We start from the raw sequence: 15543 nt of genomic DNA on the forward strand, positions 1-15543 counted from the left end.
ATCATAGCTGCATGATTATGGAAGGAGGTATGTGTGCTCCAAAACACACCTATTCTGTGGCAAAGCAGGAAACCCACTTTCTGACACAGTATGAGCCAGCACAGCCAGGACAGGTGAACAAAAGAGGACTATATCAGTTTGTCGAAGTCTAATCACAGCGAATGGCTGCTCATCGAACTGAAATCACTGAATGGCCATTCATTAAACATTTTATGCAGGGAAGGAAATGACTTGGACAACATATGGAAATTTCCCATTTTCCTACTGTATATATAAATGGGGGGTGTTGGGGGCGTAGCCCCCCACTTTGGTGGGTTTGATGTACTGTGATGTATGTGTCAGTTGGTCTGTTGGCCAAGTCATTTCCTTCCCTTGGAAAAACTTTGATTGATGTGAATGTTTAATGAATGGCCATTCAGTGATTTCAGTTCGATGAACAGCCATTTGCTGTAAAGTACACTTTGACAAACTGATACAGACCTGAGCTAAACACCCAGCCACTATTAGTTATCACCAATGCAGCAGGCCTAGCAGCCTATCTTCCCCCAAGGATGAGCAAGCTGGCATTGGCTGCTCAAACTTATTCCTTCCCCCTTGGTTCCTCAGATGTGTGTGCCACTAATCAAACATGAGTTGTCTGGACTATACTCAGGACTTTCCTCTATTAAACAAGGCCAGTGTCATACTTTCAACAGCTTCCTTGGAACATAGACTCTGTCCTGAATGCAGAGTCATAATCAGGCCAGTATGAATAGCAGGTGCTTGGGAAGGCTGATGAAGGAAGCTTGTTGACAGTTCAGATGATCAATGCCACAGGTAAATCTCCAGTTCTCACATTTAAAGCTGACATTCTCCCCAATGAATTCCAGCATTAAACCACAAAAAGGAAATCTTTTTCAGACAGAACTGAATGTAACCTCAACTGCTGTATTTAGATTGATCTATAGGCTATAGTAAAGTTATGCCTGGAAAAGTCAAAGAAAACTGTCATGCTATAAAAACTACAAAATTGCCAAAGCTGCTTCACAACTCCATTTAAGAGCTATGAAGCATAAGATACTTAGACAATGAAATAAATATTATGTATACTGGCTGGATCTAAAAAAAATAAACCAGAGATGAGATATGCATTTCACAGCTTAGAAATTAATTTTGCTTAACTCAATTTTAAACAAAAATATTTCTAATATGAATTGAAGATAAAAGAAAATACATTATCCCTTACAGAAAAGGGTACAACCAGGAGAAAGAATATAAACACTGACAAATTATTTTGAGAATCTGTTCTTTGCACATTTGACTCAAACATACCTAAAGAGAACACCAGTCACACCGCATATTAAGGGCAGGGAGTAGTCCAATACAGTGCCATAAGCTTAAATAACCAATATACTCAGAAATAGGGAAAACTCATTGTTATTATATCTAGATCGTTTAAGCCACATAAACTTCCTCTCATCACTCTAAGCGGTCAGTATTTACTTCATTTTTTTTAATCCCAAAATAGCTTCATGGAGGGGTCTAGTACACTGACATGATTACTGCCTTAAAGGACTTTTCACTTTCACAGTGCGCTCTACATCCTGATAATATGACTCTTTTGGTATTCCACTTGCATGACGTTCTTCTCACCATTCAGTTAGAATGGGAGCACTTTACAAGCTGCTTTGTTAACACACTTCTGAAGAGAATATCTGTACGTTTTGAACCAGTGAATCTCTTTAGTATATGTTCGTTGCCATGTTCTAAAAGTTAAATATGACTTTTTTGTTTCAGCTGTAGAAAATGATTAAATAATTTGGGTTTGTTAAAGTAGGATGCCCTTAATCTTGACTGCTGAACATTTTCAAAATATCAGTCTCCAGAATATTTGCTGTTTTCTAGTATTTTTAATCTTTGTATTTAAAAGCTTATATTTCCAAACTGGTTCACCACTTAACTGTAATTTCCAGGGAATGTTACTGCCACAGTTATCAATAAAATGACAGGACTGGGCTCCTATTCTCAAAGACAAAAAGGTGACTGCATCTTGAATTTTACAGAGACAAAAATTATTTTTAATGTCATTTTTATGCTTCAGCATATATAAAGAATGAAAAGATCACTATTACACATAAAATACTCTGACACTGAAATCACACCAGTGTTATATATTTATGCTTTTCATAGCTTTAATTTACTCTAAGAAAAACTGAAAGCGGCGCATTTGTTTTCAGATAAATGTTTTGTAAAAGTAAAACTGTTGATTTAGACTGGCCTGAATTGCACCTGCACATCGAATGACAACATACATCAACTACTTCAAGACTTTTTTATTAATGCCTTTATTGAATTATTGCTTAAGACATATGCAAACATACATTTATATAAAAATAAACAAGCTAAATTAACATGTTCCTAGTTGCAAACATTATACATGATATGTTTTTGTACAACTATCATTAATTCAACAATAAGTGCATTGCTCAGTTCTTGCCTTCTGTTAAATCTCATCCCTTCTCCAAAACATTATTCTGCGTGTACTGTTCTCACAATTTCCATTTTTCATTCTGTAATTTATTCCTACCCTTTTCTACAGATCTCATTTCTGCTTCTTTTATTTCTGTTACAATATTCAGTACTTCAAATACAGTTGGTTTATACGTTGATTTCCATTTTCTAGTAATTCCTTTTTTGGCAGCCACCAGAATTATACTTAGCAAGGCCTTATTATGTCTAGGCAATTTGGAACCTGTAGCCCAGCTCAAAAAATCATTTCCTTAGTTACACCCAATATTTCTGACAAAGTACTCTGAAAGGAATTTTTGAAGTTTGTCAACTCATTACACTCCCAAATCATAAGTTCCCAGTTGCTTCTTTCTTCCCTATCACATCTCCAACATTTCCCATCTGCTTGTGGAAAAATTCTTTGTGGAGTCTGCTGGGGATAGAGATATTCCTGTACAAAAATTGTACTTCTTCTAGACATTCTTGCATATTTGGCAGCCATACATATGTCATCCAATTGTTTCCTTGCAAATTGCTTATCCAGTCTCAATTCTCAATATTTTCTAACTTCCTCTGATTGATTCTGATAGTTACCTTGCAATATTTTATATGCACTACTAATTATGTTTTTTTAACAGTAGCTTCTGTTCTACTTTTAGCTAAAAAAAACTCTGCCACAGCAGGTCTTCTACCTAGGATTCCCCAGTCCCTTTATGTGTGCCTATACTCTGAAATCAATCCCTGATAGGGAGGACAGACTATAGTCTATAGTCCAAATGTCTTCCTGACCTCCTCCCATTCTATTACCTTTCCCTTAATAATTGTTTGCTCTGAATACCTTGGTCCCTTCACCAGTTTTCTCCAGTTAATTCTGGTCCTGCTTGCTTATTCTCTGCACCCCAAAGTGGAGTCATCCCTATTGGCAAAATCTCCTTTCTCCATTCTCATGTTCACTTAGTTCTTAAAAAACCTTTCTGCTACTTTACGAATATAATATTCTGTATGGCTGTTATTATTCTACTTAAGAAGTTGCTTCCAAAACCCCACTCTCTCTTTATTTCTTGAATTTCCCCCTTGTTTCATCTTCCCTTTCCACTTTGAATTATAGCTTTCAGCTTGTATGTACATAAGCCTTAAATGCGTAACTCTAAAACATCCTTCAAATCAGGTAATCCAAAACTACCTTGCTCTGGTGGAAAGATCAACTTATATTACTTGACCCATGCCCTCTTCCCCTCCCGGCTAAATTCCTTCAACTCTTTATCAATTATTGCCCACAATTTCTCCTCTGGTGGATAAAAATATGCCTGACCTGTGATATAAAACTAAAGGGACTAATTTTTTTTTGTCTGCTTGTATCTAGATATCCATATCCATAAATAAGAGCTTCCAGTTTCTCAGTTTTAGCATAGTCTTTTGTTTAGTATCTTCCTCTATATCAGTGGCTGCCATAACAGACTCCTTTTTAATCCATACTCTTAAATACTTAATTTTATCTTATCCCAATAAATATGAGTATTGCTGCACCAGTTAATGTTTGGGTACATAGTTTACAGTTGTAGCCTTGTTTTATCTTCATTAATTTTATATCCCAAAAAGACTTGAAATTGTCTCAAGATGTTTCTTAACACTGAGATGTCTTTTTTCTGGTTTTATTGAGTGCAAAATAATAATGTCTGCAAATAAAGCTAACTTTTCTTTATTACCATACCAATTATATCCTTGAATTTCTGAGTACCTTATTTTCTTTGCCAATGGCTCTAAATATAAAACAAATAAGAAAGGGGAAAGAGGACAGCCCTGCCTCATTCCTCTGTTCAGATACAACTTGTCAGACAGGAACCCTTCTTCTTCATTTTTTTGCCTCAGATCCCTCATGTATCCCCCTAATTAACCTAATTATTGTATCGGGGAATGCAAATGCTTCTAATGGACTACTCATAAAATCCCAGCTTACTCTGTCAAATGATTTCTCTGCATCAAGACCTGATAATAACAGCAGTATTTTTTTGCACTCTGTTTCACTCCAGATCATCATTCTATTAATACTGTCAAATGTCTGCCTCAGCTCCACAAAACCACTCTGATCCATGTCTATCCATGTTGGCAATACCCTTGTTTTATTTTAGCTATTATAGACATACGCATTTTATAATCATGGCTTAAAACAGAAATGGTCCTATATGAAGATAAGTCTGATAGATCTTCACCAGAAAGACTTTTCAATTTATAATTATTCCACCTTATGTATTAATGAAATCACAGCTGACTTGCTTTCTAAGGGAATGAGTTTTGTACCTACTAGAACATGTAACGTTATAGACACAACGATAGACCTTAAAATTTATTTAAGGAAGTTGAATTTGAGTTTACTGCATGGTACTACCCCACAAGTTAATGTAAGTGATGACAGCATTTTTAGAATTAGTTCAGCCTATAATCCCCCTTTACATCCAAAGCTTGCAATATATGAAAAACTATGTGAACTTGATCTATACAATTTAAACAAGAGTAAATATAAGTCAGCCTGGAATTCTGTGAATATGAATCAGAGTGAACGTGACAGTCTATCAGTATTGCAAGAACATGATGTGAGGGTTATGAAACCTGACAAAGGGGGAGGGGTGGTAATTATGGATTCTTCTACATACATTACTAAGATGTTGACCATTCTAGATACTGTAAACTATACAGAGGTGTCTCTCAATGAATTAAACACTGCATACAGGAAAATCTACAGCCAACATACAGACATATTTTTAGAGAGAAGGTTAGACCGTTCCTTATACAACTACTTAAATATTATTAGTCCAAGAGTCTCAGTGTTTTTTGCCATCCCTAAAAACCACAAGAGCCTCTCTGATCCTCCCATGAGGCCTTTAGTGGATGGAAGGGATTTCATTACCATGGCTTGTGCCCAATTCCTGGACCACGAGCTTAACACCGCGAAAAGAAAATCAGATCTGCAAGGATTATTGGACCTTTCTAGAACAGGTCAACAAAACTGATTACAATGTAAATGACATAATGGTCACAAGAGACGTGAAGGACTTGCATACTGTCATTCCACAAGGAACTGGCCTAGACTGGGTTGATGATTTATTGTTACAATGCAAAGTTAACCAGGAGAAAATTTATTTAATTCTTGAATTGTTAGAAATTGTTTTAAGAAATAACTATTTCTCCTTTAATGACAGATACTTTTTGCAAACTACTGGAGTGGCCATGGGATCGGCTTGTGGAGTGGTATTTGCGAACATGGTAATGGCCTATTGGGAGAGGAAATTTGTATTTCGGTCCAATTATTATTCTAATATCAAACTGTACTATAGATACCAAGATGATATTAGTTTGATATGGAAGGGATCCCCTTCCGAACTAGATGGATTTATGGGATATCTCAACACTACAACCACATTTTTGCAGTTCACTTGGGTTATCAACCCAGATCACATGGACTACCAAGATGTCCATCTGTATAAAGATGCACACAATGGAAAGTATGCTACTAGAATCCATAGGAAAGAAACCTACTCAAACTCTTTTCTGCACTATACCAGCTCCCATCCTAAACATCAAAAGAGGTCAGTGGTAGAAGGGCAACTGGTCCAAGCTGCCCACATGATCTCTGGGGAGGAGGATTTTCTCTTTGAGTGCAGTAATTTAAAATCCATGTTTTTAAAGAGGGCTTATCCAGCTGAATTGCTCAATGAGCTTACGAACAAAGTTATAGAAATAAGAAGAGTAGGTTATTTTAAGCCCATAGTAAGTGATCATACACCAGATGACAGCTCACTTTACGTTGAATTGAGAAGAACCGAGCTGAACAAGAGCCCATTCCTTAGATCTATGAAGCTTACATTTAATTCTGACTCACATAGCTTGATGTCAATCTTTCACAAAATTTGGGACATCTTGATAGAGGACTTAGACATCAGGACCCATCTAGATGATAGACCAGTAGTTACATATAGGAGGAGTTCAAATTTGAAAGATCTTCTAAGGAAGGGATTTAGTTACACTAAAACAAGCCATGTGGGCATGCATAAATGTGAGTCTTGTAACTGGTGCCACAAGGTTAAAACAGGGACTACATTCACAGTAAATAACATGGATTTTCACGTAAAAGGGAAATATAATTGTTCTTCTAAGGCAGTTGTCTACTTGGTCACATGTGACTAATGCATAGTATTTTATACAGGCAAAACAGAAAGAAAATTTAGTGCTAGGATTTATGCACATGATTACGCTATAAGGAAGAACAACATGAAGAATGCACTAAACAGGGACATTCATGAAAGCACTAGCCATAACTTTAGGTTCATGTCAATTGACCAACCACGTGGACATCAGTGACAAGAAACCTTGGAGACTCCAGTTGGAGTTAAAGAAACTTAGGTGGCAAATCCTATTACATGCAGATAAATAGCCTGGTGTTAATGACAGGATGTCCATCACTCCTGTTTTAAAATTAAAGGCCCTGGAAGGAAACAAAATATAAAGTATATGTTTTGGCACAAGCACTTTACTTGTATTGACTTTACAACAGGTATTTTTTAAGTATGAGGTTCAAGAAAACAACATAAGGTTTTAAATTGATTTGTTCTAGTTCTTGCTAGATTTAAATGTGTGCACATATCAATATACATATAAAAATTACTATTTTTAACTGCTTTTAAGGTAATATGGTTTAAGTTGTGATTTAGTCACTAAAAAGTTAACCAGAGGTGATTTTTTTCTTAGTAATCATTTAGCTAGTTTCCCTTTGCCCAGTCAGATGGATTTGATATGTATTTAAATGGCTGTTCTGCATTTTAAGCCTTGTCTGATGAAGTTAACACAGTTTTAAATGAAAGCGCTCACGGATTTATTCTTTGTTGTTTTATTCAACATTAAATTATTGTTTTTTAGCATCATATCTGTGTCCGGTGCTTTTTGGGAGTTCACCTGCCAGCAATTTTCATTTTACTAGATACAACTTATCAGTCAGGAACTCTTCCTCTTCAGTTTTTGCCTCTGATCCCTCATGGATCCTCCTAATTATTGTATCGGAATGCAAATGCTTCTAATGGCCTACTCATAAAATCCCAACTTACTCTGTCAAATGGTTTCTCTGCATCAAGACCCAATAATAGCAGTATTTTTTATACTCTGCTTCACTCTAGATCATCATTCTATTAATACTGTCAAATGTCTGCCTCAGATCCACAAAAACCACACTGATCCATGTCTATCCATCTTGGCAACACCTTTGGTTTTTTTTATTAGCTATTATAGACATATGCATTTTATAATCATGGCTTAAAACAGAAATGGCCCTATATGAAGCTGATTCAGATGGGTCTTTATTATCTGTAGGTGTTACAGTCATCATAGCTTTCTTCCAATATGTTGGTGCTTCTCCTCCTTTTAAAATACTGTTAAACAAAGCTTAGAGATGTTAATCCATAGGTATCACAAGGGATAAGAAACTAAGAGTAATGCTACTCAACGCCAGAAGTCTAAACCTCAAGATGCACGCACCCAAAACTCTCCTTAGCATGGAGAACATCGATATCTGTGCAGTAACAGAAACCTGGTTCAAGGCTCCCGAGAGCACCCCAGCACTACCAGGTTATACCTCATACCATGCTTTTTGGCCCCAAAACTTGGACTGAACCACAAAAGGAGGGGGAGTATCAATATTCGTCAAAGATACCCACACCTCCAGGTTGGTGGCACAGCATAAAGCATCACAGACTATCCATGTGCAACTAACAGTGGGTAAAACTGCCTTCCACTTTATAGCCTGCTACAGACCACCCTCCCAAACCCAGGAACCCCACTTGGCCTTCCTGAGAACACTGGAAAATATGAAGGTCTCTCCAAACACCATTATATTGGGCGACTTCAACTACCCAAACATAGACTGGGAGCATTACTCTAGCTCCAACACCCTAGCCCAAAGGTTCCTAGAATTTATAAACTCAAATGCTATGGAATAACTTGCTACCACTCCCACAAGAGGGGAAAACATACTGGACCTGATCATCACCAACATGGGGACTCTATGCTCCAGACCAGAAGTGTATCCCTCACTGGTAAGATCAGACCATAAACTAATCTCACTGGATATTCACATCCCGACCCCACCCCCTGCCCAGAAAACCACAGTGAAAAACTTCTCTAAAGCAAATTTCACACTCCTCAAAACCGAGGTGGAATCCTTCAAAGCCCCCAGGCCTGTGGAAAATACAGCCCAGACCGCAGAATCCTTTATAAACGCATTCTATGAACACCTTCAGGAATGCATAGATCATGCAATCCCAAATAAAACCAAGACCCAATCCTCCAAGGGCAGACGTCCTGTCTGGTGGACCCCAGCCATAAACAAACTATACAATAGAAGATGGAAGCTACTACATGATAGAGCAAAATCCCAAAAAGGGAAGGCATCTCTGATCAGTATTAGCAAAAAACTATGGGCACTCATAAAATTGTCTAAGGCCAGCTTTGAGAGAAAAATTGCACAGGACACTAAGGATAATCACAAGGCTTTCTTTAGTTATGTTAGGAACCTGGGTGGGAATTCCCAGATATGCTCAGAATTAGTCCAAAATGACAAAAAATACACTCAACCCACAGACATTGCCAACATCCTAGCTGACAGGTTCAGCACAAACCCCCCCATCCCCACCAAAAAAGCAAATATCTATCTCAGCAGAGTGCTGCCCCCCTGACATCTCAGATGCTCAGGTAAGAGCCGCCCTCTCCAAAGCAAAAAACACAGCATCAATGGGACCAGACAGTGTCCCGGCTTGTGTCCTACATGAACTCCAAGAAGAGCTAAACCCAAACATAAAACTACTGTTCAGTCTCAGCCTTACTACAGGATATGTACCCAAAGAGTGGCGTACAGCAACAGTGGTCCCTCTCCACAAAGGTGGTGCCTCAATGGATCCTGGAAACTATCACCCCATAAGCCTGACTAGCTTGGTCTGCAAAGCTATGGAAAGGATCATCATGGACCTCATAAATAAAGATATTTGGGACCTACAGACACTAGATCCTACCCAGTTCGGCTTTGTTAAGGGCAGATCCTGCCTCTTAAACCTGGTTGATTTCTTTGAAACAGTCACCAAGGCCACTGACGAGGGGAAGGTGGTCAACACAGCCTACCTGGACCTCGCAAAAGCCTTCGATACAATACCCCACTCGGGCATTATAGATAAGCTCACCAGCTTAGATATAAACCCCTATGTCATTAGATGGGTTGCAAACTGGCTCAAGAATAGAACCCACATGGTTAGAATTGCTGGAGCCATGGCAGACTCCAAACCAGTTACAAGTGGTGTCCCACAAGGCTCAGTCCTCGGACCTCTCTTGTTCGGTATATATTTCTCTGAGGTACAGGCCAACACAGAAGGACTGTGGCTGACCAAGTTCACAGATGACTGCAAACTGGGTGCCATAATCGACTCTCCAGCCGACATAAGCATCCTCCAAAAGGGCCTCATAGAAACAGACAACTGGTGCCAGAGCCATGGCCTCAAGCTAAATGCCAAAAAGTGTATAGTCATCCCCTTTGGCAAAAATAAAGTGCCCACAAATTACCACATAGGTGGTAATCCATTAAGTACAGAAGAAGTAATTAGGGACCTGGGGACCCAAGTTGATAGCAATCTCTCATTTGACAATCACGTGGCCAAAGTGGTTAGAAAAACATTTTATATAGCCCACCTAATCATGAAGGGATTCACATCTAGATCAGGGGAGGTCATCGTGCCTCTTTACTCATCTCTCATCAGGCCCATAATTGAGTACAATGCCCCTTTTGGGATGTACCTTACCAGACACCTGCAGCAACTGGAAAGACCCCAAAAGTACCTCACCAAGAGGATCAAAGGGCTCAAACAGATGCCATATGCTGCCCAGTTAAAGAAACTCCAGCTCTACTCAGTGGCATACCGCCTGCTCAGAGGCGATCTGTGCCTGACGTATAAAGCCATGTCCAACCCGGAATTAATGGACATGCTGCCCCTCAGAAAATCCAAATCCCAATGAGCTACGCGCTCGAGAGACTTGAACCTCAGCACTGAAATAAATAGGACATGCTGGAGGGACAGATTCATAACCCAGAGGCTCCCTTCACTCTGGAATAAAATCCCAGTCCAGGTTAGGCAGAGTCCCTCATTGACTCTCTTCAAGAGGAATCTTGATGAGTGGATGGGAGATTGTAGGTTTACCCCGGGTATCACTTCTGTGTCACTGTTAGACAGAGGCACAGTATACTAACCTTGAAAAAGTGCTTAGCAAAATTAATTTAAAATGGGTGATGAAAGCCAAACACACTCTGGCTACGCTTATAAATGCCCTAGGGTAGATAGCCTAGTATGAACCTATGAACCTATGAACCTAATCGCATTCTTCCCTCCTAGCTTCCAAACTTCCAAAGGAATACCATCTATTCCTGTATTCCTGGAGACTTTCTTGCAGATTGATTGTAGATAACCATGTTTATCACATCTCTTATCTTAAGTGTTAATTATTCAGCCTCATTTACCTCTAACATTAGCATACCTACGATGTCAAGAAATATTTCCATTTGTGCTCTTGCTTGATTTCCACATTTCTATCCTTTATGCAAATTTTCATACAATTTCTGAAATATCTCTAATACCTCTACAGGATCTGTGTTTATTTTCTTATTATAGGCTCCCTAAGTTTTGCAACAATCCTTTCTATTTTTGCTACCTATGTCACTGCGCAAAAACATTTTTCTACTCTGGAATTATTACAAACAGCTGCTTAACAGCAATCTTTTTAAATTTGTGCATATTATCCAGATACTCCCTTATTTTCATCAATCCATATTTGCATCTCTTCTTGTCTCTGAGAACCCTTATTCTGCAGTTCTTTAACCTTTGTCAGCCATCTAAATAATTCATGTCACTGCTTAGCCATATCTATTTTTTTCTTTTATTTCTGCCCTAGTTTTAAAATCCACTTTCATTTTATCCCACTCACTAGCTATAACTTCTGAAGAAATTCCTTTCTTCCCTAATAACTGTTGAATAATCGCCACTACCCATTCCTTACATTTCTGTCTTTTTAACATGTAGCTGGGGAAAGGCCAATGTCTTGTTTTTATCTTAGTTGCTATTGGCACATGATCTGAAATAGTTATTTGATGTGTATCAAAGCTTTCAATTAAATGCACATATTTCTGAGAAATATAATTATTGTCTAGTCTATCCCAGTTATTGTACCTTGGAAAATAATGTGCAAATTCTACTTGGGTTCCTACTACTGAACACATATCTTCATACATTTCTTCAGAAATCTACTCTTTTGTTATATTTTCCTTTCTAGGTCCCCCAGATACATCCTCATGGTTGCAAATCAAGTTCCAATCCCCACCTATAAGTAATGCATTGTGCTGAAAGCTGATTATTTCTCCCAAAATTTTCTTAAGCCATAATAGCAGTTTTAGGTGAAATATAAATACATGCCAGTGAAATTTTCATCCCTTGCCAATATCCCCTTTCTACCACAAATCTGCAATTATCGTTTTTTTTCCTCTATCACTATTGGAATTCCTCTAGCAATTAGTATAAATACTTCCCTTAACCTTTATCCATGATACTCTCTGATGAATATCCACCCTGAAATCCTTTCTTTATCAAACTGTCAAGCTCACTTCTTTCCAAATGTTTCTGCAATAGCATTGCTATTTGCACTTTGTATTTCGTAATATAATTCAATATTCTTACCTTTTTTGTCCATACCTGTGAAGCCAATCATGTTCCAAAACAATATAAATACTGTAGCCATTATCAAAACAATATGAATACTGTAGCCATTATGATAAGACATTATTATTCCTACATACTATATATAACAGCTTTTTAAATGTCCAATTACTTTTGTGTTACATGCACCCACTAATGTTTGGCAGGTTGATCCTTTATACATTGTTTCGTGTCATCTCCATATGAAACTATGTCACCTTTTTATAATAGATTTCGTTTTAATGAAAAAACACACCCAGAACACCCAAAACCTATTACCTTAAAACAAACACACAAAACTATGTACATCTTCAAACAATGAAGTTTAACCCTCCTGACAGGAACAATTATCCCAAATTGACAGCTGCACCCCCAGGCATTACCTAACTTAACATTAAGATTATCCATGCTAAAACTCAATTAGTTACATTAATTACTCTGTCTTCTTGTTTTTATCATTGTTCCCCTCCCACATGTAAAAAACAGCTTCTATATTTGCAGAAACAATTAACTTTTAGCCTTAAAAAGTGCTAGGCTTTTATTCCTGCCCCTGTAGTCAGCTTATCTCCATGGAAACATAAGAACAAAATGTACAGCTGCCTTCATCTGCAGACTTCGCAACTCACACTGAATATTTACTTGTTAAAGGAAACTTTTCATTACACTCAGTGTTCTCTTATTTATTTGCATACACAAAAAGCTTGTTATTAGGTTAAGCCAAAGGTCTTAGTCCAGGTATTCACCTAATCAAAAGTAAGAAAACATTATCTCTGCGTATATTATAATCTGTGCACTTTTACATCCCACTTTCCACATCAACAAACCCAGATTACAGCTTATTAACTTAAACATGCTTTTGTACAGTCTTTCTTCTATTTTTGCATTGTAAAACCAATCATTTTAAAAACTAGAAAAGAAAAAGATACTTGTTTACTTTAATATCTTTAATACACACAACAAATATAGGAAATGCTTTACTATACATCATACAGTTTATATCATGAAATGTTTTATACAAATACTGTAAAGAACAACAATTGTTTACTTATAGTTACTTTTTTCTTTCCTTTTAGTGTCCTCCCACACATTAATAACATGAAGTGTGGTACAGCTTTTCTGCCTCCCACAAGTTTAGCAAAGTCAACAAATTTTCAGTTTTCCACTTTTTCTTGTAAAGCCATATTTCACAAATGTGATTTATGCTTTTTGATCTCACTTTTATTTACAAATATCAGGATTGTTAGTCTTTCTGTCCATTTCCATCTCCCAGCCTCAAACTCTGGTTTGAGTCCAAGGTACTCTTAATTCTTCTAGTCAACTCCTGTGCTTTTTCCTGCCTCTAAAGCATTTTCCTTTGGAACTCTGGAAAAGTTTTCAATGGCAAAGTCTTTCTATGAGCTTTATTATCAAATGAATTATACACAGAGCCCCTTTCTGTTTGATAGCTCTCTTTTTGTTGGACAAACGTTTGTACTTTTTTCTTAGCCTGTTCTGCATCAAAAATTACTTTGATCCTCCAGGAGAAAATATTCTAAAGATAGCTGGATACAGCAGTTTAAATCTCACTCCTACCTCTCAACATTCAATGATTGCTGGGACAGATTTGCTTCTCTTCTGCCTGGTATTTATTTCCACAAGCACTCTACTGTCCCCAATTTTTAATATTTTGCCCTTCTGCTACAGTTTTGCCAGGATCAACTCCTTCTGCTAGTATGACTGCGTATTTGCTAATACAGATCTTGGCTGCTTTCTCATGGCCAGGTTTGGAGCATATATATGATGTGAACTTTCAGTTAACAAATCCTGCTGTGAAATACCAGTCAAGTTGCTTATTTGAGTATTCATAAAAGTAATAGAGTCTGCTCCTTCCATTTCCCCTGGTACAACAGAAAATCTCATGTTTTCTTGCATGGTCTATCCTCTAATTCTACTATTTTTTGAAACAGCTCTTATTGAGCAGCTTCATACTCAACCAGCCTTTTCTTCATGTTGAACTATTTAAAGCTTCTTCTATTTTTTTCTAGCCTTTGGTTGTATGACTTGATACACTCCTTCATTTTTTTCATTTCTTTTAATCAGCTCTGAGTACATTTGGTTTATTATTTCCACTACATTAATGGAAGCAAGCTCTTGTACCAAAACTGGAGCTTCAAATGCTTGATGATGATTCTTCCCAGTCAGTGTTTTCTCTTCACCTTTTCTAGTTGATTTTTTCAGGTTCTCTAAGTTTCTTCTTTGCTAGCATCCAGGCAGTGCACACACTAGCCAGTGACTGAATCTTATCTCACAATGTCTTTTTTTTTTTTTTTTTTTGGGAGAGCTGAAATTAAGCTGTCGATCACTGTGCAGCCATATTAGAAGATTACTTAAAGATATTCTTATAACATTTTCAGGACAAGACCCATGGATAATCTCACTTTTGTTGGGTTTTCCCAGCTTGACCTGAACCTAAAATATTTGCATGCCTGCCAGACCATGCAAAATATGTGTATTTTGCTAGAAAATATAAAATGATGGAAAAAAGAAGTTATGTACTCACTATAATGTTCCATGTTTGTAGTCTATCTCGCTCTTCATTCATACATATGGGGTGCGGAGCTGATCCTCGGCTCCAACTCAGCCAATTACAAAGTTCGAAGTCTCTAAGTTGGCTTGTGGCAAGGTAGGTATCCCATAATGCACTATTAAAAATCCCCAGATCTTGTTTGCTGCTGTCTAAAAAAAACAAAGATGAAAGGTCACCAACCCTAAGGAAGATAGACACTATGTTGTCTCCAGATCCTCCAAGGATACATGGATGGGGTAGGTGGGTTGGTTTAAGAATGAAGGGCGAGATGGACTACAAACATGGAATGTTATGGTGAGTACATCATTTCTTTATGTTCTGTAGTCCTATCTCGCCTTCATTCTTACATATGGGACAGCGTCCCTAGCACCCTTTTTCTCAGGTGGTACACAGGAAAATTCTCCTAAGAAGCTCTACCCCTGGAGGCCAAGTCCAATTTGTAATGAGTAATAAAGGTATGAGGGGTAGCCCAAGTTGCTGCTGCACATATACTGTCCATTGGAATTCAGGCTTGAAAAGCAGCAGATGTGGCTATAGATCTGGTAGAATGAGCTTTAGTTTTAAATGGGAGTTCTTTGCCATTAGAAGAGTAAATAAAAGATAAGCAATTTGAAATCCAGTTTGATAACGTTATCTTGGAGACTGGCATACCTTTCCTCGTCTCCAAAAAAGGTACAAAAAATTGGTCTGATCTCCTAAACTCTTTGGTTCTATGTAGAT

Source organism: Protopterus annectens, chromosome 1.part2, assembly GCF_019279795.1.
Source record: "Protopterus annectens isolate FY-2018-M chromosome 1.part2, PAN1.0, whole genome shotgun sequence".
NCBI lineage: Eukaryota > Metazoa > Chordata > Ceratodontiformes > Protopteridae > Protopterus > Protopterus annectens.